At 44.3% G+C, this 24,026-nt stretch overlaps 1 non-coding gene across 1 annotated transcript; it reads left to right on the top strand.

Moving 5' to 3' along the window:
• The first annotated feature begins 23,628 nt into the window (after window positions 1-23,628).
• On the top strand, window positions 23,629-23,701 carry Trnas-cga. Its single transcript has one exon. It is a non-coding gene; the product is annotated as a tRNA-Ser (tRNA).
• The last annotated feature ends 325 nt before the right edge of the window (window positions 23,702-24,026 follow it).

Here is a 24,026-nt window from a genome sequence, read left to right as displayed (position 1 = left end):
TACATTTGGGGGTGGACATGGTCCCCAAGGATAGATACAGACAGTACTTCATGAAATTACCTTGCGTTAGGACAAGAGGAATGCGCTCCACGACTGTGATGAACATTCAAACTGGTAAGGAGCATCTATCAGTCGCCGTTCCTGTTCTAGCTTTGATTGAGCGGATGCAGATTTCGGCTAGTAATTAGCCATTATCAGTGCTAAAAGTACAAGAAGTACATAGTCAGACCATAGTATGCTAAAATTGACATAATCCATATCTCCTGTACATTTTTGTACATTCAGATACATACCAGTGTAACAGTTCCGAAATCCTAGTATGTAATTGAATGTACAAACGGTATAGGTTATGTCATCGGTTGTAATTTTTGTATACTACGCGCTGACTTCTAGCATTGACAATGGCTAGTTACAAGCTGATATCTGGCTCTGCTCTAATAAGGCTAGAAAGGAAACGACGGCAGATTGCATTTATTTACACTACTGGCCATTAAAATTGTTACACCACGAAGATGACGTGCTACAGACGCGAATTTTAACCGACAGGAAGAAGATGCTGTGATATGCAAATGATTAGCTTGTCAGAGCATTCACGCAAGGCTGGCGCCGGTGGCGACACCTACAACGTGCTGACATGAGGAAACTTTCCAACCGATTTCTCATACACAAACAGCAGTTGACCGGCGTTGCCTGGTGAAACGTTGTTGTGATGCCTCGTGTAAGGAGGAGAAATGCGTACCATCACGTTTCCGACTTTGATAAAGGTCGGATTGTAGCCTATCGCGATTGAGGTTTATCGTATCGCGACATTGCTGCTAGCGTTGGTCGAGATCCAATGACTGTTAGCAGAATATGGAATCGGTGGGTTCAGGAGGGTAATACGGAACGCCGTGCTGGATCCCAACGGCCTCGTATCACTAGTAGTCGAGATGACAGGCATCTTATCCGGACGGCTGTAACGGATCGTGCAGCCACATCTCCATCCCGGAGTCAACAGATGGGGACGTTTGCAAGACAACAACCATCTGCACGAACAGTTCGACGACGTTTGCAGCAGCATGGACTGTCAGCTCTGAGACCATGGCTGCGGTTACCCTTGACGCTGCATCACAGACAGGAGCGCCTGCGATGGTGTACTCAACGACGAACCTGGTTTCACGAATGACAAATCATCATTTTTTCGGATGAATCCAGGTTCTGTTTACAGCATCATGACGGTCGCATCCGTGTTTGGCGACATCGCGGTGAACGCACATTGGAAGCGTGTATTCGCCATCGCCATACTGGCGTGTTACCCGGCATGATGGTATAGGGTGCCGTTGGTTACACGTCTCGGTCACCCTTTGTTCGCATTGACGGCACTTTGAACAGTGGACGTTACAGTTCAGATGTGTTACGACCCGTGGCTCCACCCTTCGTTCGATCCCTGCGAAACCCTACATTTCAGCATGATAATGCACGACCGCATGTTGCAGGTCCTGTACGGGCTTTTCTGGATACAGAGAATGTCGGACTGCTGCCCTGGCCAGCACATTCTCCAGATCTCTCACCAATTGCAAACGTCTGGTCAAAGGTGGCCGAGCAACTGGCTCGTCACAATACGCCATTCACTACTCTTGATGAACTGTGGTATCGTGTTGAAGCTGCATGGGTAGCTGTACCTCTACACGCCATCCAAGCTCTGTTTGACTTAATGACCAGGCGTATCAAGGGCGTTATTACGGCCAGGGATGGTTGTTCTGGGTACTGATTTCACAGGATCTAAGCACCCAAATTGCGTGAAAATGTAATCAGATGTCAGTTCTAGTATAATATATCTGTCCAATGGATACACGTTTATCATCTGCATTTCTTCTTGGTGTAGCAATTTTAATGGCCAGTAGTGTATCATTTTCGAAAGATGCACAATTTAGTTTTTCCATTATGCCTTCCATAGTGATGACATGACCCAGGGAACGCCACGAAAAGATTCCGCTCCCTCCTCCAGCCTGGTGTAGGGTGCAGGGTGGTGCAGAGTGCAGGGTGTTTGCTGTCAGACGTTTCACGCCCTACTTGCCAACAGCTACCTGACTGATGGTGCGTAAAACGCGATTTATCTGAAAAGACCACGTGTCCCTACCCAGATGGCGTCCAGTTGCGGTATTGGCGTGCAAATTCCAGTCGTCATCGCTGAAGAACAGCAGTCAGCGTGGGTGTCTGCTGCAGGGGCCCATACCCAGCAATGTTCGCTGAGCGGTCGTTGAGGAGGCCAATTCGGATTACTTGAATATTGCTCGTCAGTGTGGGATCCGTACCTGATGGGACTGGAACAGGAAATAGAGAAGATACAAAGAAGAACAGCGCATTTCGTTACCATTTCATTTAGTAATTACACAACCGTGACAGAGGTGTTTATCCAACTCCAGTGGTGGAATCTGCAAGAGAGGCGTTCCGCGTCACAGTGTCGTTTATTGTTGAAGTTCCGAAAGCGTACGCTCGTAGAGTAGTCATCCAATGTGTTTGTTGTGTACATAGTTCCGCGTAGTCAGCGCATACACAACTTACCCTCTAGAGCGCGCCCCGCTAAGCACAACAGCGCAGGCGTAGCACTCGTCCGTCTCCGCACTACGAGATGGCGCTGCCTTAGAGACGGACCAAATTCTGCTTCCGCCGATCCGCATATTAATATGTAACGCAGGCAATGAGATTGCTGCTAACGTAGAACCTTTTCTCCTCGCGGATCACACTCGAGCAGTGATACATGAACGCACGAGGTATTATAGTGAGTGTACAGACCTCTGATGAGTCAGTCTGCATTTGTCTGCACCAGTCTATAGTCAAGTTTCAGTCTGCACCTAATAATATTACCATATTCCTGTACATAGCCTTTGTCAAGTATCAGAGATATATGTGAGAATAAGATTGATGTACCAGTACCAAAGGAACTTCAGATTGTCAATTGTAAATAGCTTCCAGAACCAAGTTAAGTAAGGTTTATGATTATTATTATTTTAATAAATGTGTGTGAAAATTAATCAAGTTCTGTTTAAAGTTGGTTACCGTCAATCTGCTACTCTAAGCGTGCAAGTGGCATTTCTATCGTCTGACCTAACGGCAGAAGATAATCACGCCATGATAAGACCACGAGACATATTGCTGACACTTGCCTACTTCGTTAGAGCGACAAGTCAAATAATCTGATGGTGTGTGTGCTGAAGGTCTTACAGTACCCACACCACAGTATTGCTTCCCCCTACATACGTCTCGCGAAAAGATCGTGAAGATAACATTAGACAGATTCGAGCCCACATGTAGGCTAACCGACAATCGATCTTCCAGTCAACTATTCGCGACTGGAACAGAAAAAAAAGGGGGGAGGGGGGAGAGCGACACTGGTACACGAAGTACCCTCCGCCACACACCGCAAAGTGGCTTGCCGAGTACAGATACTCTCAACTTCAGCTCAAAAACGCAGCTCATAGTACAAGGAAGAATGTAATTATTCATACGTGATCCCACAAGAATCCTACCAAATGAACTAGTAATTACATGGATGAGAATGTGGTTTATGTAGCTCGCCTACGATACCGATTTCTGGCCCTCGTTGAACAAGGCTGAGCATTTCACGAAATAAAGCATGTTTAAACCCACTGTTCGTAATGGCTCGTCGCAGACCTGAGACCGTTGTACTGAATTAATGCGCGAAGCTGCGCTGTGCTTAGACTCTCAAGGTGCGAAAGTTATGTTTCTCTATGACTAAAAATAGCTGCAAGCCGTCCAACGAACGACTTGATGTACGCCGAGAAAATTGGGGAAAAAACGCAGAAAATATGCCCGAAACTGCGTTAACAATTGTAAAACCATGCTGTGACGTATAGTTAATGAGAATCAAATAACACACTGATGATTGCGATATTTGTCGCTGAAGCTACGTTGGGAATAAATAAACAACAAAATTGTATTGCTTCAAGGTGGACCCACACTCCCATTTGTCGTTTTTGTTTTGTGCAAATGCGGACCAATGGAAGAGTTTCAAGATAAAAAAAACTAATAGTTCACTGTGACTCGTAGCTGGTAACAGGAACATGCAGAAAGCAATCTCGTGGCAAGTTCGCACATCTGTCTTCTCCACTAACAATAGGAAGGCCTCAGACACAGCCAATCCATTCGCCTCATATTTGGCAGGTCATGTGTGTACGACCTTAAATGGAAAACTCTTAAGGTACTTTGCTCAACACTCCAACGTTTTTGAGAAAAGCACTTCTGAAGTTCGTGAAGCACAATCAACTCAGAATTGATGGGATCGATATATAATTGAAAATTTAGCGTTTTTCGCCATTGTATATGGGGTGCGCAAATGCTCATTTTCCTAGAAATCGGGGAAAGAATGTTTTACAACTACAGCTTATGTCCCATCAAATAAACACTGTTTAAAAGAAATTGCCCTGGCGTAGCGACCAAGCCACCTGGCCGCGGAACAGAGTATATATGATCGGTTCTCCGATGCATTCTACACGTTTTTTTATTTGTATTTTTTGTCGTTTGGAAGTTTGTAGGAAGAGTAAGGTTAGTAAAGTAAGTAAATCAACATGTGTCGTAACAAAGTAGATAACTTCATAAACGACTTGGATTAGTGAAAAATTAAAAACGTAATCTTAGTCGCTTTACAATGGCTCATCCCTCGCTCTGTTACATATCCTCAGTTTCCTTGGAACAAGTAGGTGGATGGCACTTGTCATAACACCATTGGAAGTAGATATACTCGCGGCACCAAGAACATCTAATGCATGCAGTCTTCTTCCGAAGATTCGGCGGAATACAGACTTGGTTTAAATTTTCAAATATTTATCTTTTGGGGCTTAATTTTGATACGTACCACTCATAAGATAACATTGCCTGAAAAATCGGTGCTAGAAGTTGTTACTGAATTGTGCTGTGAATCGTTACTGCGTCCGGCGGCTGTGCAATAACCGGCGGATTTCCGGAAGCAGAGTGCAATTTTGAAGCCTCGAAATGAAATGTTAAACTTGGCGATAAAAATAAATATCACATGGTTGGCACACACATGTGCAGCTTGGCGCTATTACTTCTGCCGTGCATGTCGGTTGACCCTTGTTATCTGTAAACATGCATCTTTTCTTAGGTCTGTCCACATTCGTTCCTTTTAATGTGTGTCAGGGCGCTGATGACCTCGATGTTGAGCGCCGATAAGCCCCAACACACCACCACCACCACCACCACATCACACGTTGCGGTATTAATTTGTCCACTCCATCAACGTGTGATTTGAAAATACGTAATTTCCCGTGTTTGGAGCATGTGACGTAAACATTTATTAAAGAGTCAATTAAATGATAGAGCTCTTCTATACCTGGAGGACCGAATGAAACATTAGTTTCTTAGAAGCACGAGAAAACTTTGGGCAGTGTTTTCTAGACGCTGTAACGGACTATTTCGCCGTGTAAGAATGTGTTATTTTCTTTATACCACCAACTGTGACAATGGTTCGCTCTTGCCCCATACGCAGCCGGCCGCTTGTGGCCGAGCGGTTCTAGGCGCTTCAGTCCGGAACCGCGCTGCTGCTACGGTCGCAGGTTAGAATCCTGCCTCGGGCATGGATGAGTGTGATGTCCTTAGTTTAGTTAGGTTTAAGTAGCTCTGAGTCTAGGGGACTGACGACTTCACATGTTAAGTCCCATAGTGCTCACAGCCATTTGAACCATTTTGAACCTTACGCGATATCGTGCGTCGAATGCTCGATTTCGCAGCGCCTTTACTCGGAATTATTTTCATACAGCGAGGCTTACAATTTCGATTCTTTACTAACCCGAAACGTTTGAGAAATTTATTTGCCTACCATATTATTATTATTATTCCTTATTTGTTTATTTAGCTTATTAACCCTATTCTTGCTAATTTCAATGCGAAATATACGGATGAAAAAAGGAAACAAAAACTGCAGCATGCGTCAGGGAATAGAAACAGGTTCTCGGCTTCCCAGCCAAATGCCTTAGTCGCTTCGCCTGCGGCGCTTTCGTTGGAGGAGTATACCTCACGGGTACAAAAGCGCGGTCGAAATCGTTTCTTTCCTTGTTTTCTAAAAAAATGTGAGTTTGCGGACCCACTACACAATGATTAAAAATGCTCGGTTTTCAATTATCTATCGATCTCGCTAATTCTGAGTCAATTGCACGTCATGAACTTTTTCAGGGGTGATTTTCTCTAACACGGGAGGGGGCGGGGTGTTGACCCAAAATATCTTATGGTCTTTCATTTTAGGTTTTACACAACTAACCTGCCAAATATGAGCCGAATCGGTTGGCCGTGTCTGAGGCCTTCCCTTTGTAAGAACGCGTCCGCACAGAGCTGCACACGAATAACCATGCAAGAAGATCCGAACAAGAAACGCCAGAAAGCAAGTCTCTCCCCCATCTACTTGCGCCTTTGTCCCATTTGAACGCTGTGCATGCGTTACCGGCACCAGGCCGTTCTGAGCGCTTAATGGCCGAGACTGCGAAACATCATCACCCAAACTACCCTTTAGGACTTGCCAAAGATTGTCCTCATATCAGGCGTCGATTACTGGACAAAGAATACAAGTATGGTATGGTGTGCTCGCCAGGTATATAGGATGTTTAAAGACCTCACTGACTGACTTTCAGGGATGGTAAATCACAGAGAGACGATGATTTTATGTTACGGAACATATTTAATTTTTGGTACACCGTTTACGAGTTGCGCGCGTGGTCATGATGCGCACCGCCATCTAGCGACGTTCTGCGCGGCTCGTGGTGGTGGTATATTCTGTGGGATCATACTAGTCGTATCACGCACCTTGTGTTATTAGGAAACTGTATGTCAAGTTGAGTGCGTCTTACAAGACCTGAACTCACGTTTTCCTGCAGTTAGTACTCAATGAAACGGAGTATTGGATTTGATGATCTCACTGACACGACTGTTTTACGGTGAGGCGAAGACACCAACACCACAGTACTTTCGCTGCAGTTCACGGGTGCCTACGAGAAGCGGGGAACTTCAGGGTGAAGTGACCCCTAGATGTGGCCCTCAACCTTCAGGCAACACTCCTGTGCTAATGGAACAGGTCACGTATGCTTTTGGAGAGTATTGCACGAATACCACCTACACGCGTACCACTTAAAAGGGGCAGGTTTGAAGGGCAGCTGATCACCCACATAGTATGCCGTCTGTGCAGTGTTTCGAACACCAAACAGTGGATGATGTTGCCTTTTACTTAAAGATAAAGCGTTCTTTATAAGTGACTTTAATGTTTTTTGGAGGAAGAAAATGTTTCTTTTATGCTGTAATGCCCTTAGGCGATTTTTTTAATGATTTTAGATGCAAGATTTAGACGAAAATATGTAGCCGTTTTCAAAATATACTTTATACACTTGGCTTCTTTTTAGGGACAAAAATAACTCATTTTGAAACATTCAGTGTTGTAGTAAATAAAATGGCCATTTAATAATTACCATGCAATATAACAATAATATTCATTTATACACTGGAATGTAGCTAACCAACCACTTCACCATATTCCGGCTGTCACAAGCTGCTTTGGAAATTTGTTGTAAGAGCATAGGGGACCAAACTGCTGAGGTCATCGGTCCGTAAGCACATTACGTAATCTAACTTAACTAACTTACGATAAAGACAACATACGCACCCACGCCCGAGGGAGGACTCGAACCTCCGACGGGGGCAGCCGCGCGAGCCGTGACAAGGCGCTCCAGACCGCGCTGCTACCCCGCGCAGCAAGCTGCTTTGTACTGCTACATTGACTATTTGATATTTTTATTGTGAAGCCCCAGAGTTGGCAGCAGTTGATAAAAAGATTGAACATTCACAAATGTGTACATGAGATTTCCACTGACGAAAAATATTTCTGTTTCAACTGAGAGACGGTAAAATTTAATGTTCACAGTTGTAGCCTGTGGGTCTGAAAGGGTTTGCAGCAGGAACACACACACCTCAGACTGTGAGAACCCGCGTGCCGTTGCTGTTAGATCGCACCAAAAAAAGTTCTCCGTTATCAAGTTGTCGGTAATTGTGGATTATCATCTGCTAGGACATGTAACTCTGTCACGTAGGTCAACAGGTCCAGCTTACTGACAGTTCCAGCAGACCACACTTCCGGAACTGCTTCCCTATTTGCGCTTGCTGTGCGCAGATGCTTCTGGTTCCAGCAACATGGAGCCCCAGCACAGTTCAGTGTTGACGCACGAGCACAGACAACTGTCGATTCTGGGGAACGTGCGACAGGGCGAGGAGGATCTGTGGTGCTGCGCCTGACGTGATGCCCCTTGATTATTTTATTTGGGAACATTTCAAGTCTACAGTTTACATTACTCTAATTGCCACTGATTGCTGAGCTCATTTCCCGAATCACTATCGTATTCCACCAACCCTAGCACAATCCTGTCGTGCTCCTCAGTGTTGGACGAGCATTGATACGAAGGTATGCAGCACATACTGAGTCACAGGGCGGATTGTTCGATCCATTCATGTAAATTACTGGCAGAATGTGCCTAATAATAATAAAGAGATCTTACGGACGCTTTAAGGACTATACGTTACTTAATAAAAAATTATCCTCTCTCTGTCAAAGTTTGTCGGTGATGTCCTCAACGCCCTGCAGAACGCTGGAAACGGTGAAAGTGCTCTCCAAAGCCACCGTTTAGTTCAAATGGCTCTGAGCACTATGGGACTTAACAGCTATGGTCATCAGTCCCCTAGAACTTAGAACTACTTAAACCTAACTAACCTAAGGACATCACACACATCCATGCCCGAGGCAGGATTCGAACCTGCGACCGTAGCAGTCGCGCGGTTCCGGACTGAGCGCCTAGAACCGCGAGACCACCGCGGCCGGCCACCGTTTAGTACAACGAATCCAGGAATGTCTTCACTATCTCACTGATGCTGGTGCCAATATATCATTCGTATGGGTTCCCTGACGTGTCACCGAGCGAGGTGGCGCAGTGGTTAGCACACTGGACTCGCATTCGGGAGGACGACGGTTCAATCCCGCGTCAGGCCATCCTGATTTAGGTTTTCCGTGATTTCCCTAAATCGCTCCAGACAAATGCTGGGATGGTTCCTTTGAAAGGGCACGGCTGACTTCCTTCCCCATCCTTCCCTAATCCGATGAGACCGATGACCTCGCTGTTTGGTCTCTTGCCACAAACAACCAGCCAACCAACCTTGACGCGTCAGGGAATGAGGCTGCTGATGCTTCCGTGGATGCTACTCTTACGACCCAAGCAATTTCGCAATTCTGTCGCCTTGGACGTTACTAACAAGGTGTCTGAGAAATCCCGGTATCAATTTAAAAAAACATAACATCGGAAGTATCAGAGATGAGCACAGTTTTTTATTGTAAAACTTGTATCAGCTCTCATTTTTTTCCTGTTACGCCACAATTGCAATACGTATTCCACTCGTCGCTCGTAGAACATGGTGCAGTGTTGCGACACCAGAAATTCTTGTTGCTTCAGTCATTCGTTCACGGCCGGCCGGTGTGGCCGTGCGGTTCTAGGCGCTTCAGTCTGGAACTGCGTGACCGATACGGTCGCAGGTTCGAATCCTGCCTCGGGCATGGATGTGTGTGATGTCCTTAGGTTAGTTAGGTTTAAGTAGTTCTAAGTTCTAGGGGATTGATGACCACAGATGTTGAGTCCCATAGTGCTCAGAGCCATTTGAACCATTTTGATTCGTTCACGAAGGGCAGCAGTGTCATAGACTGTATGTACATGCGATCCTTGGTGTAACCCAACAAAAAGAAGTAAAACCAGAATGAGATTTTCACTCTGCAGCGGAGTGTACGCTGATATGAAACTTCCTGGCAGATTAAGACTTTGTGCCCGACCGAGACTCGAACTCGGGACCTATGCCTTTCGCGGGCAAGTGCTCTACCAACTGAGCTACCGAAGCACGACTCACGCCCGGTACCCACAGCTTTACTTCTGCCAGTACCTCGTCTCCTACCTTCCAAACTTTACAGAAGCTCTCCTGCGAACCTTGCAGAACTAGCACTCCTGAAGGAAAGGATATTGCGGAGACATGGCTTAGCCACAGCCTGGGGGATGTTTCCAGAATGAGATTATCACTCTGCAGCGGAGTGTGCGCTGATATGAAACTTCCTGGCGTGAGTCGTGCTTCGGTAGCTCAGTTGGTAGAGCACTTGCCCGCGAAAGGCATAGGTCCCGAGTTCGAGTCTCGGTCGGGCACACAGTTTTAATCTGCCAGAAAGTTTCATATCAGCGCACACTCCGCTGCAGAGTGAAAATCTCATTCTGGAAACATCCCCCAGGCTGTGGCTAAGCCATGTCTCCGCAATATCCTTTCTTTCAGGAGTGCTAGTTCTGCAAGGTTCGCAGGAGAGCTTCTGTAAAGTTTGGAAGGTAGGAGACGAGGTACTGGCAGAAGTAAAGCTGTGGGTACCGGGCGTGAGTCGTGCTTCGGTAGCTCAGTTGGTAGAGCACTTGCCCGCGAAAGGCATAGGTCCCGAGTTCGAGTCTCGGTCGGGCACACAGTTTTAATCTGCCAGGAAGTTTCAGAAGTAAAACCGTTTGGCAGGAATGCTGGAAGATCCGGAAGGACGGGTTCAGCCGCCTAATTGGAAAGGTCATTGGAAAGGTCTTCCATATCATTCGCGCCCACAGGCAACTTCTCGTCGCGAAGTGTAAACTGTGTATGTAAGTGTAACTGTTAAGTGGAGGTGATAGTAATGGCGTATGTGAAGTGTAGTGTCGCGTTCGTGTTGGAGACGATGAGAGAAGGGGGACGGTGAAACCCGGTACTGTCGCATAGCCTACTCCTCGCACCATGGTAGGGGGGAGGGGGCACAGAGCTGAACGTCCCCATCCGACGGACGGATCACCATCTACAGTGTCACTTGCTCTTCCTTCATAAGACACTGCGGGGAGGTTTGGTGTTTAAACCAAGACACTGGCGCAAACTGGTGATCAGAAACTTTCCGCTACCACTTCTCCTGCCCTTGCCGGCCAAATACTGGTGGTTAAACTTTCATCCACCACAATGATTCGAAGCGGCGTACCTTCAAGTCGAGTGCTACCAGACTAGCGTGTGTTAGCGACCTCGGCTGTGGAAGCGGGTACAAAAAGAAGTGTAATGGCCTGATATCGGCAGAAAACAGGTGGATAGGGGGGTTGTCGGCATGTGATGGGACCATCAAGAGCTCTGGAAATGACCCGTTCAGCACAACATGCACGTTAAAACTCCAATGAGGGGTGCACCATCATGCTGGAAGATGGAGGACGGTTGCAGCTCTTCGGTACGTGGTAGCAGGAACTGTTCGAGCATATCCAGGTAAACATCTCCCGTTACGATTCCTCTACGATGAAAAATGGGCCTATCACTCTATCGTGCCTTTGACCACGTCAAACATCTATCTTTAGACCACCACGGATGTGCTCACGTGTAGTTACCTGGAATTTCGGAGCTGCAAATCTTCATGTTGCGGCGATTCTCATGTTCAGAAATGTGGAACGTTGCTTCATCTGGAAACAGGCGCTATTTCAGTCATTACCAGCTTGTATGAAGGCCAGCCTGGAACACGCGAATGCATAGCGCGCTGGGCAATCGTTTGACTGCAATGCTTGGACCACTTGCAAAAAAGATCTAACCGCTTATGTAAAACCTTATGGACAGCTAACCTGGCTTCCTGAAATACTCGTGTTGCACGACGAATTGTCTTCTGGGGGCTGTGTTGAATGCTGCACTCCGCCATCACGAGCTTGAGATAAATTGGGACGACCACTTCGAGGAAGTTCTCTCACATTGCATGCCTCTCTAAATTTTTTTACCACCTCATTATGCTTGTTTTTTATGCTGATGCCCTCCCGTACTGGCGTCGATAATTCCGCAGTACCTTTTTCACTGGTTTGAATATACATTTGATCCTTCCCCTGGTCTGTTGCCATTTTGTGCACGAAAATCTGCAACAAAGGACAAAGGGAAAAAACACTCTCACAGCCGCTAAACGTTATACAGCAAATCACAATTATCTGTCTTTAATAGTTTTCGAGTTACGACTTTCTGAAATGATTACGAAGCCTTATACACGTCATGTCCTTAAGCTAGGCTACGCATCGGGTAGTGTCTTTTCAGCCATCCGTCAACTGTTAAGCGGCGACACCACACCACTTTGCTCTCACTGTAACGAACCGCTAACGGTGCGCCACTTCCTAATCTAATATAAATTTTTTAATTCCTTACACTTTAATGCACCTTTGTCATGTGAACATCCGAGGTTTTAGCAGACACAGCACAGATTTATACGCCGACCGTTGTGGCCGAGCGGTTCTCGGCGCTTCAGTCTGGAACCGCGCGACCGCTACGGTCGCAGGTTCGAATCCTGCCTCGGGCGTGGATGTGTGTGATGTCTTTAGGTTAGTTAGGTTTAATTAATTCTAAGTTCTAGGGGACTGATGACCTCCGATGTTAAGTCCCATAGTGCTCAGAGCCATTTGAACCATTTTTGAACAGATTTCTACTATTTACTTACCATAGCAACATGGTGAAGAAATTCAAATTTTGACCATCGTGAATCACTCACAAGTATTTTTAGCAGAGGACTGCAACATTAGGGTCTAAGTAGAAGAAATCGGCAGTGGTCCCGGGATCATCAACCACGTGAAACGTGAGTTGTTCTCCTCACACACGATGTGTTCAGTGCTATGGGCAGAGGGAACCAAGTTGGTGCTTTTTTTTTTATATATAGCGTTTAAAAACGAGATTTTGATTCATAGCCTCATCGATGTATTTTAGAGAAGATACGTCACCATGGCTTATTTAACCAGGTTTGCGGATGGATAGAAATTTTCCTGACGCGGAGCAGAGTCATTTACAAGCACTGAAGTACCTCTTGCACTCCAGAGGAGCGTGATAGGAGCAGTGTTCTTCATATTGTGCATTAATTGCTTTCTTCTTCTTGTAAGGTGGTCCTCTTTTAATGCCGTCCATCATTCCATTTCTCTTCTCATCTCTCTCTCTCTCTCTCTCTCTCTCTCTCTCTCTCTCTCTCTCTGTCATTCCTTCCACTTCTCCCTCGTTCCAGACAAATACTACGCTGTGTATGTCCCAGCAAAGATTTTTTTCGTCTTTCTGATTACTTTCAATCATCTCCTTTCTTCCCCTATTTTCTCCATTATTTCTTCATTCTAAAGACGGTCAGTCCACTTCACTGTAAGCATTCTTCTCCATAGCAGCATTTCAGTACTTTCTAAATATTCCTTCTCTCTTTTTCAAATGATTCAATTGGCTCTAAGCTCTATGGGACTTAACATCTGAGGAGGTCATCAGCCCCCTAGACTTGGAACTACTTAAACCGCACTGACCTAAGGACATCACACACATACATGCCCGAGGCAGGATTCGAACCTGCGACCGTAGGAGGAGCGCGATTCCGGACTGAAGCGCCTAGAACAGCTCGGCCACAGCGGCGGCCCTCTCTTTTTAAAATGCTCGTGATCCACTGCTGTATAACACGACATTCTGACCATAGCATTTAGCGGTCTTCCCCTCACCTCCATTAGAATTCGTCTACCTGTTGTAACTGCTTCAACTTTACAGATGCTCTCTTTCCCGCAGATATCCTTCTCCTTGTTTCTTCTGTATAGCTTCAGTTCCATGACATTAATCTTCCCAAGTACAGGAAGGATTATACTTGCGTATTTTTTTCGTTGTCTTTCCTGTTCTTATCTTCATTACATTCTCCTCGTCCGTTACTACAATACTCATCATCGTCGTCATCATCATCATCATCTGGTGTAGGTGTTCTAGTTGCGCCAGCACTGCTTCATCATTAGCGTATTTTAAAGTCTTTATCCTGTCTCGTCCAATAACAATGCGTCTTTCGCACTCTTCGCCCTTATCTATCAATTACTGTCTATAAATGTTGAACAGCCGGCCGCGGTGGTCTAGCGGTTCAGGCGCTCAGTCCCGAACCGCGCGACTGCTACGGTCGCAGGTTCGAATCCTGCCTCGGGCATGGATGTGTGTGCTGTCCTTAGGTTAGTTAGGTTTAAGTAGTTCTAAGTTCTAGGGGACTGATGACCAGAGATGTTAAGTCCCATAGTGCTCAGAGCCATTTGAACCATTTGAAATGTTGAACATTTTCGGCGACAATAAGGATCGTTCCTGTAGACTCCTCGCAGTGGTCACAGCTTTCTTCTCCTCAGTCCCAATCCTGTCACTTTTTGCTTTATGTAAAAAAGTAAAATTTCCGCATTTTGCTTATATTAACCTTTTTTTTTCAAAGTTTATATACCAACCTCTTTTAAAATTCTCAGCTGCATACTCCAGTTGACTCTTTTTGAAAGCTTTCTCGCAGCCGATAAAATAAATGTAGATCACCTTTTTCGTTTCTATCAGTCATCTTCAGACAACCTATAGCATATGGAGAAGCAGATGGTGCAAATCGTTTACCGACTTTGCTGTAACAGTTCCAGAGTTCTAAATTCGTTGTTTTTTCTTGACACTTCGACGCTGTCGACAGTGTCACTCTAACATAATTAACTGGAACAGAGATTCGACAATATGATTAAGTGCAATAGCAAAAGTAAAACAATATAATTGGCTCTGGGTTCTTATCCCGCTACCGAAAAAAAAAAACAAATAAAACGGGATCTGTGCTACGATACTGTGGCGAAAAAGCACAGTGTTATTGGTCTTCACATCTTTAATCCGTCCGCCTCCGTAGCGCAGCGTAGCGTTACCGCCTACCACGCAATGGGGCCCGGGTTCGATTTCCGGCAGGGGACTTGGTGTTGTGTGTCCTTCATCATCATAATCACGCAAGTCGCGGAAGTGACGTCATCTAAAAGCACTTGAAATACGGCGGCAGAACCCCGAATGGGATATCCCGGCCAATTAATGCCATCTTTAATCCAACTTCTGTTCCTGACATGAAATTGTTAAGATGTCTGTAAAACGCATATACAAAGATTCACGGTACATCTGAAGGTGATTTATCTGTAGCGGCGAAGTAATGACACTCAAAATACGCTAAGCACTATACGTGCTGAAAAGCGCCGTCCTAAAATCACGTGACTTTGCGGCGGCGCGGGTCTTTCCGTCCCTTCACGACGAACCTGCACCTACCTGTGAACATTGTCTCAGCAGATCATCAGTAGGAAAGCCGAGTGAAACCTACTGTACTTCGACGTGAACTAGGCTGCCATTTAAGTCACTAATCTACGTTTCGGGAGAAAGTTTTCACACAAATGAAAGTTTGGAAATTTTGTCCTCAATATATTCTGAAACTTAGATGAACAAGTATCGCTGCCAAGCCGATGCTAGTCTTAACACAGTCACTCACAAGCTCTTTCACTCACGTTAGCAAGTTTATGGTGTTGCATTTCCCGAAAACGTAATAGTTACAAAAATACTGATTGTTTTTGATAGATAATGCACGCGAAATATTAAGTCTGTCGGTACCAAATGCAGTCACAGTTTTTAGCCACCGACCTGCTCAATACGCCACGCGGAATATATGTCTTATCTCGTCACAAAATTCACTTAAAAATTCCGAAATTTCTACACACACACACACATCAGCATAATTATGCCGTCACTTTCCAACACTTTTGATATGCGAAACACTGCTAGATCCGGCAACTTATCATTTCCGCCGGAACTACTACTGCACACGTTCGATCTCTTTCATGGCTAGGCTTCGACTCTTTCTAGAATACTCTTAAGTCGTCTCTACCAGCAGAGATAAGGCGCGCGAAGAATACTGATTTCCCATTGGTCAGTTTACTCAACAGCCAATAGCATAACAACAGTCTCCGCGTCAGTCCGCGCTTTTCATCCACAACCAATGGCAAAATAGTAAACCTAACGACTGTACTTTTTACCGACGTAATTATCTAATACGCTGAAGTTTTGCTTTTGCATAAAGTTATTTACTATTGTCATTTATACCTGAATTAACTTCCACTTTACCATAAACTTACTTTACAAATCTATTCTACAAAAATCCCCTTTGTCCATATCCATACTTCTTCGAAATGTTCCCCCACAAAATCCTACTACATAAATCCTTAAACAATTATCTTCATATTAACCTTAAACCGCACTCACGCATCATTCATACTGCTAAAACACATTTATCACATTTTACATACACAAAAAGACATAATAACACTTTATGAAAATACTAGAAGAGTTTATGAAAAACATTCTATTACTTTAGTGCACTCTAGTGGGCACAATTGAAACTAAAATCATAGTCCCCTATCCAATACTGTCCTCTATCGGCTGATACATAAACTACGTGCGCGTCCAGTCTCGCATCACCATCTGTCACTATCCAGATCTGAGACACATCTCCCACTTAACCGCCTCCAAGGGAGGATCTTTATACGGCGCTACGCCTCAACTTGAGCTGCAGCAGATGTTCGCTCTGCGCATCCGCGTGTTGACACGCCTTAGATATTTATACGCTATGGAGCAGCTGCGACAGTGACAGACGCACTACACGTGTAAACACGGACCCCGTGAACAGTAGGCAGGGGGTAGGTGGACGCCGGCAGGCTGCGGTGTACGCCGCTGCGTCCCGACCGTCACGGCGCGGCGCTGCGGCTGCGGGGGCGGCGCTCGGCCTCCTGCTTTCCGGAACGCCGCGTCCGCCTCCGGCCGGAGACGAGCGGCGTCCGCCTCCGACGCCGCCCCCGCCACCGCCGCTACTCGCACGGCACGGCGCAGCACAGCCGCCATCGACTGCTTTACTCTCCCAACTGCGTCCCAGAGGGAATCTTCTGTCGTACAATATACAGGGTGAATCAAAAACGACTTTAACTGTGAAGCGATACAGAAACTTATTTAGACGAGACGGTGGCGGAAATCATGAAAAAATCAAAATTTTTTTATTTGTTTATTTGAAAATAAATCTAATTGACATTATTATCCCAATTGTTTTCTTTGAAATTCGAACTTTAAATGTTCGAACCTTCCCGTCTCCTCTATATCTCATTTGTTACTCAACCTCCCCTTCTACAATAACCTATGAAACCTTTCCTTAGGATTTCTATCTCTTGCTTAATAATAACAAATGAAATCTTCGCTTTGAAATTTATTCTCTTTCTCAATCTTCGCATACAAATTTAATTGCTGCTTATTAAAAGTGATTTTCCGATTATTTCGACGAAACATAGAATGTGTCGTCGTCGTGGCCCTCAGTCGTTATCTGCAATAACCCAAAACTGTTCCTTACCTTTTTTACTGTTACCGGATCGCCATCTGACTGCTACATCAAACTGCGACATGAATATACTTACTCTGGTTTACTATACTCTAGTAACTGCTGGTGGGCTGTCATAATAAGTGGCTGTATTTATAACCAAATATGACGTTATTCTTTAATAGCAAAGCTACGTTATTCTTTAATTAATTTGACTGAAGTTAAGTAATTCATAGTTACACTTTTTCTTGACAACAATAAAATTTTTGCAAAGTTTCACGTCGAAGGTTTTTTGGGATGGATTATAATCAGTAATGCAACATTGATGGCAAAAATTAATTATATTCTGAAAACGGTTCAAATATTTACTGTTGGCAATGAAATAATTTTACAAACGTTCAAATGGGACTTACTTTTTACAATAATCTTACAACTAGCATTGCGCAAACATACCTTCAGTAGTCTTGAGTTTCGCAAAGAAAATAATTCAATAATATTAGTTCCTCTTATGATAATAGTTAGTTGTTGTCTCTGTACATCCGTTTATAATCTCTTGTAAATCATAGCTGGTGGCTGGCAGGCACACTACTCCTCTCAACCTCTCGCTTCAGACCTGCCACCGACTCGCTTCACATCTCGCTTACTACTGACTTCCTACGAACGCCAAAGTGCTCTCTCTGCTCCCAACAATGCTTTCTCGTGCAGACAATCCCTGCTACCATTACAAAATGTATCAATGCGCGATCTTTCCCGCTCTTTTCTTAAAATGTATATCCATACGCGGTCTCTCCCGCCCTTTTTAAAATCATATCAATTTGCAGTCTCTCTTGCCAACAATACTTTGGTGCAGACATTCCCTGCTACCACAACTATTTCCAACATGACAAGTATGCCATGCCCACTTTTCGAGGTACGCAGTGAAACTGGAAAATATAGCTTTAGAAGGCTGTGATTTTTTTTGTGTACAACACAGTACAAAAGTACAAGGAACTGCTACAGGAAAAAGAAAATACGAAAGGTTGAAGCAGCTGCTCAGAACCTGGCGGTCGTCAGTCTGTCGAATCTGCAGAGATTACATATTCTCATGGCCATTTAAATATTTTCACTGTACTGACAGTCTGCAAGTCTATTATGGTGCTGAAATTAGAAATAACCTCACAGGTTTGGGTAGTATGCGGGAGACAGTATGACACATTTGGTTTCATTACTTGTCGATAGATACTACGCGTCAACAAAGCCTATGTTCTAATGAATGGTGCAAATTTCTGAAAAACAAGGAAAGAGGGGAAGTTTACAGCCACAAAAACAACCTTCCTTACGAGGTTGCAGTGACTATTAAGCCAACTTCTCGTGCACCGGCCTCACCAGAACTGTTAGACAAATAGCCGGCCGCATGGCAAAGCGCAAAATCCTGATGAAAGTTTCAGTACTCTTATTCGGAAGAGATGTCCAAAGACTGTGTTTGTCTCCAATTTCGTAGTGAAGATTTCCGATTTGGAAGCTGCAGCAGTGTTTAATGATGGGAATGTTTGCAAGACTTCACATCCTCAGAAAGTAGGGCTTTACACCTGGAGTCTTCAGTGAGCAGATACTGCGGATCATCGATGAGCAACGAATCGCGAAGGAGGAGACTTCAGTACAGAATGTAGAAAAAATTGCTAGGCAAAGGAGCATAAGAGCTAAAAGAGCTGCAGAGGGTAATGAGGAAGAACTGGAATATGGATATGGCCAGTTTTAGCTAAGTTATGACAAAAATATTTTTAAAACATTTCATCCAAACTTTAAAACTACTTTTCCGCAACTTAAGGTTTTCTTCTTTCAGGAACACATTCATGAGAAACTATTGGAAGGATTTCGATGAAATTTGGCACACCTATTCTTTTCCATGGAAGAACTACTTAAGTGGAACAAAGTTTAATCTAGACATTATAAACAGTTATACGCTGATAACATAACGAAAACCCAAAATATAGTAGAAATAATAGAAATAATTTACCTAAAAGTTACTGCACTTAATTGTACGTTATTAGTGTAGATTACTTTATCATAGAAAAAACTTTCCAAATTTGCCTGGAAATAATGAAGAAGTGCACCTTAAAATAATTATGTAACAAAAAATTCAAAATTCTCTCACAGCATTAAAATTTTATTAACAATTCTGTAAAAATTATTTGTAGTATATTGGATCCCTATACATAAGTGTGCAAAATGTCAGTGAGATTGAACAAAAAATTACAGAGGTAGGGATTTACAAAAATATCAGAGCAAGACTGCCACCGTCTCCCCTTATGATAACTTACAGAATCGGTACATGTGTCATTTTGTAGCAAACAACCTCAAGTTTCACTTAAGTGTCAAGTGTCATTTTGGTTAGACATGACTACCATTTGTGATGCGACAAACATCCCACCGGTAATAAATTTCTTCCCACATTCTTTGTAGAAAATCGGGCGTAATTTTTGTAACGGCATCGTAGACTCGGTCTTTCAAGTCGGCTAAATTGTTTGCTAGGATAGGAACAGACATACGGTCTGTAATGAAACCCCAGAGAAAGAAATCCAGAGGTGTCAAATCTGGGAAGCGGGGTGACCATGCGAATGGCTCTTCACGGCCAATCCACAGCTCTGGGAAGTTAATATCGAGGAGACCTCGAACTTCCGTGAGGAAATGAGGTGGCGCACCGTCTTGCTGATACTAAACCATCCCGTCTCGGTCATGTTCATTGATCTGTGGAATTTGAAAGTTTTCAAGCATATTTTAATATTTTTTTGTGTGATCTGAAATTTAAAAACCTCTCTCACACCGGCCTGATTTAGCTTCACTGATCAGGATAGTAAAAACATGCGTATATTAAGGGAATTTTCATTCACAAAGCAGGCTTATCACATTCACACAATTCAATACTGTTCTATCCTGATTAAATTGAGCTTAACCTAAATTCCATAAGGCAGTGAAGCAATTTCGAAGTCTCGGTGCGACGAAAATTGTCAGTCGATCTCCTGGAAACATTTGTAATAATTATTAACTTTCGGTGATCACATGGGGAAGACCGGAGATGTGCTGGTAAGACCGTGTTAGCCTATTTATTTGAAATAACTGGATATCTTGAGCATACAAAACGGCAGGTTCGTCCAGTGTAAATCAGACTTTCCCCACTGATCCCGTGAACACAGCGCAGTAAGCAGACACTGTCGATAATAATCAGTTAAATAATACGCGAACACACTTACTTTAGTTTAGTTCATGTATTAAATTCCTTCTCACCCAGAATCTCATCAAGATGGCGACTAGCCCAATAATACATACATATACATCCTCCTCCTTTCACGACTAATTGGCAAGAATTCCTTCATTCTTTTCCTAAGAGAAAACATAGATAGCAGAGAAGCTATTCCATGGAGTAAATGGACGCTCTAAGGAATAATTGGGCTTGAAACTACTTTGCATTGATAATCGGTGAGATAAGAAGGGATATTTCGAGATATGTACTGAGTTATATAATTTATAAAATTTCTGAAAATATCGCGGAGAGATCGCTGCAAGAGACATTACAATATCCAGATACACAGTACTAGTGATAGTTTTCTCCGTGAGGAAGAAAGGACTGTACACTTTCAGTTCACAAACGGCACAAAACATTAACTTTGGGGTGTCGCGAACGTGTTCCAGGGTTGCAGGTGGATTTTCGCTGCCCCATATTCTGCTGTTGTGGGTGTTTAGCACGGCACTCATATGAAATGTTGACTCAACTCTGACGATTACTGTGTCCAGGATTGTCTCGTCGTCCTCTATCGAATGCAGCCTTTCCCTACAGAATTCCCCACGAGCAACAGTATCTGCATCAGTATTGTGCTGCGCCATTGTGAATCCGTAGGGTTTCAAGTGTAAACGTCTACGCAGCGCTTGTCAGACAGCCTTTTGTGGAATGCCAGTCCTGGGAGACACACGTCGAGTTGATTTTTGTGGACTGCCAGCAAAACTCTGCCCAACCTGATAGACATAATCATCAACACGCAGGCAACATGGTAGCTCATCATGTCGCAGTGAACAACCAGTCTCAAATAAATTTTAGGCCTACTTGGACTCTCTTCAACATCTTTCGTAAGAAATTTACGCCTAACAGTTGTTGCAGAATTCGTTTCATGAAACGAAAACACACAGCGAGCATGCTCCGCACCAGTGAAAGTAGCCATTTTAACTGTGTACTAAGCTGGCGCTCCTGGTGGCAAATGGGGGTACTGATGCACTACGTGAATCAAACTTGGGCTGTTAGCTCTTAAATGACACATCTACCGATTCCATAAGCTATCTGAATAAATTTCTATATCGTTCCAAAGTGGTAAAGTCCTTTTGAACTCACCCTGTATTACGTCTTTGGCGCTCCGTTCGGTTTTCAAGGCGGAATGAATGACTGTTTGTATGGCCCCGTGCTCTGTTCGTTTTGTCTGCACGATCTCTGTGGGACTGATACGTAGTTGGTTGAAGATATTCACTGTTAATCGACCGTGACTGTTTCAAAATACGAAAAGGTTTTTCAGGAACCGCAGTTAGTCACAAAATCTACATCTACATTTATACTCCGCAAGCCACCCAACGGTGTGTGGCGGAGGGCACTTTACGTGCCACTGTCATTACCTCCCTTTTCTGTTCCAGTCGCGTATGGATCGCGGGAAGAACGACTGTCTGAAAGCCTCCGTGCGCGCGCGAATCTCTCTAATTTTACACTCGTGATCTTCTCGGGAGGTATAAGTAGGGAGAAGCAATATATTCGATACCTCATCCAAAAAACGCACCCTCTCGAAACCTGGACAGCTAGCTACACCGCGATGCAGAGCGCCTCTCTTTCAGAGTCTGCCACTTGAGTTTTCTAAACATCTCCGTAACGCTGTCACGGTTAGTAAATAACTCTGTGACGAAATTAGCCGCTCTTCTTCGGATTTTCTCTATCTCCTCCGTCAACCCGATCTGGTACGGATCCCACACTGATGAGCAATACTCAAGTATAGGTCGAACGAGTGTTTTGTAAGCCACCTCCTTTGTTGATGGACTACATTTTCTAAGCACTCTCCCAATAAATCTCAACCTGGTACCCGCCTTACCAACAATTAATTTTATATGATCATTCCATTTCAAATCGTCCCGCACGCATACTCCCAGATATTTTACAGAAGTAACTGCTACCAGTGTTTGTTCCGCTATCATATAATCATACAATAAAGGATCCTTCTTTCTATGTATTCGCAATACATTACATTTGTCTATGTTAAGGGTCAGTTGCCACTCCCTGCACCAAGTGCCTATCCGCTGCATATCTTCCTGCATTTCGCTACAATTTTCTAATGCTGCAACTTCTCTGTATACTGCAGCATCATCCGCGAAAAGCCGCATGGAACTTCCGACACTATCTACTAAGTCATTTATATATATTGTGAAAAGCAATGGTCCCATAACACTCCCCTGTGGCACGCCAGAGGTTACTTTAACGTCTGTAGACGTCTCTCCATTGATAACGACATGCTGTGTTCTGTTTGCTAAAAACTTTTCAATCCAGCCACCCAGCTGGACTGATATTCCGTAGGCTCTTACTTTGTTTATCAGGCGACAGTCCGGAACTGTATCGCACGCCTTCCGGAAGTTAAGGAAAATAGCATCTACCTGGGAGCCTGTATCTAATATTTTCTGGGTCTCATGAACAAATAAAGCGAGTTGGATATCACACGATCGGTGTTTCCGGATTCCGTGTTGATTCCTACAGAGTAGATTCTCGGTTCCCAAAAACGACATGATACGCGAGCAAAAAACATGTTCTAAAATTCTACAACAGATCGAAGTCAGAGATATAGGTCTATAGTTTTGCACATCTGCTCGGCGACCCTTCTTGAAGACTGGGACTACCTGTGCTCTTTTCCAATCATTTGGAACCTTCCGTTTCTCTAGAGACTTGCGGTACACGGCTGTTAGAAGGGGGCAAGTTCTTTTGCGTAGTCTGTGTAGAATCGAATTGGTATCCCGTCAGGTCCAGTGGACTTTCCTCTGTTGAGTGATTCCAGTCGCTTTTCTATTCCTTGGGCGCTTATTTCAATGTCAGCCATTTTTTCGTTTGTTGATTACTTAAATTATTTAATGAAGCAACATGTTTCCTGGTGTAGCCTCTAAATCCCGGCTTCTGTCTACGATGGTAATACAAAAACATTTAACAAAGTTACAAACAGATAAAGTTCCAGAATGATATTTTCACTCTGCAGCGGAGTGTGCGCTGATATGAAACTTCGTGGCAGATTAAAACTGTTTGCCGGACCGAGACTCGAACTCGGGACCTTTGCCTTTCGCGGGCAAATGTTCAGGAGAGCTTCTGTAAAGTTTGGAAGGTAGGAGACGAGGTACTGGCAGAAGTAAAGCTGTGCGGACGGGGCGTGAGTCGTGCTTGGATAGCTCAGTTGGTAGAGCACTTGCCCGCGAAAGGCAAAGGTCCCGAGTTCGAGTCTCGGTCGGGCACACAGTTTAAATCTGACAAGACGTTTCAACAGATAAAGTTGTTCTGTACAGTTTTGGCATGTGCTGTGGTCATCCTTCGGAGAAAGAGAAGGAAAACATAAAACGATGGAATATTCACTTCGGTTGCCGGTGCAGAGTCAACAGTAATAGACCGAGGAGGTGGTGGTACGGTACGCGTATTTTTTCGTGGTTAGGTTGCTTAAAAAACGCTAAATGTGGAAGGATATGAATGTATTTTACAGCATTGTGTACTGATTATAGCAGACTAACAGTTCGGAGACGATGTCCGATTGTATCAACATGACATTGCTTCCTGTCATAAATC

Source organism: Schistocerca piceifrons, chromosome 8 (assembly GCF_021461385.2).
Source record: "Schistocerca piceifrons isolate TAMUIC-IGC-003096 chromosome 8, iqSchPice1.1, whole genome shotgun sequence".
NCBI classification, from domain to species: Eukaryota; Metazoa; Arthropoda; class Insecta; order Orthoptera; family Acrididae; genus Schistocerca; species Schistocerca piceifrons.
Note: the sequence above shows the minus strand (reverse complement) of the source record. Positions and strands in the feature narration are given on the sequence as shown.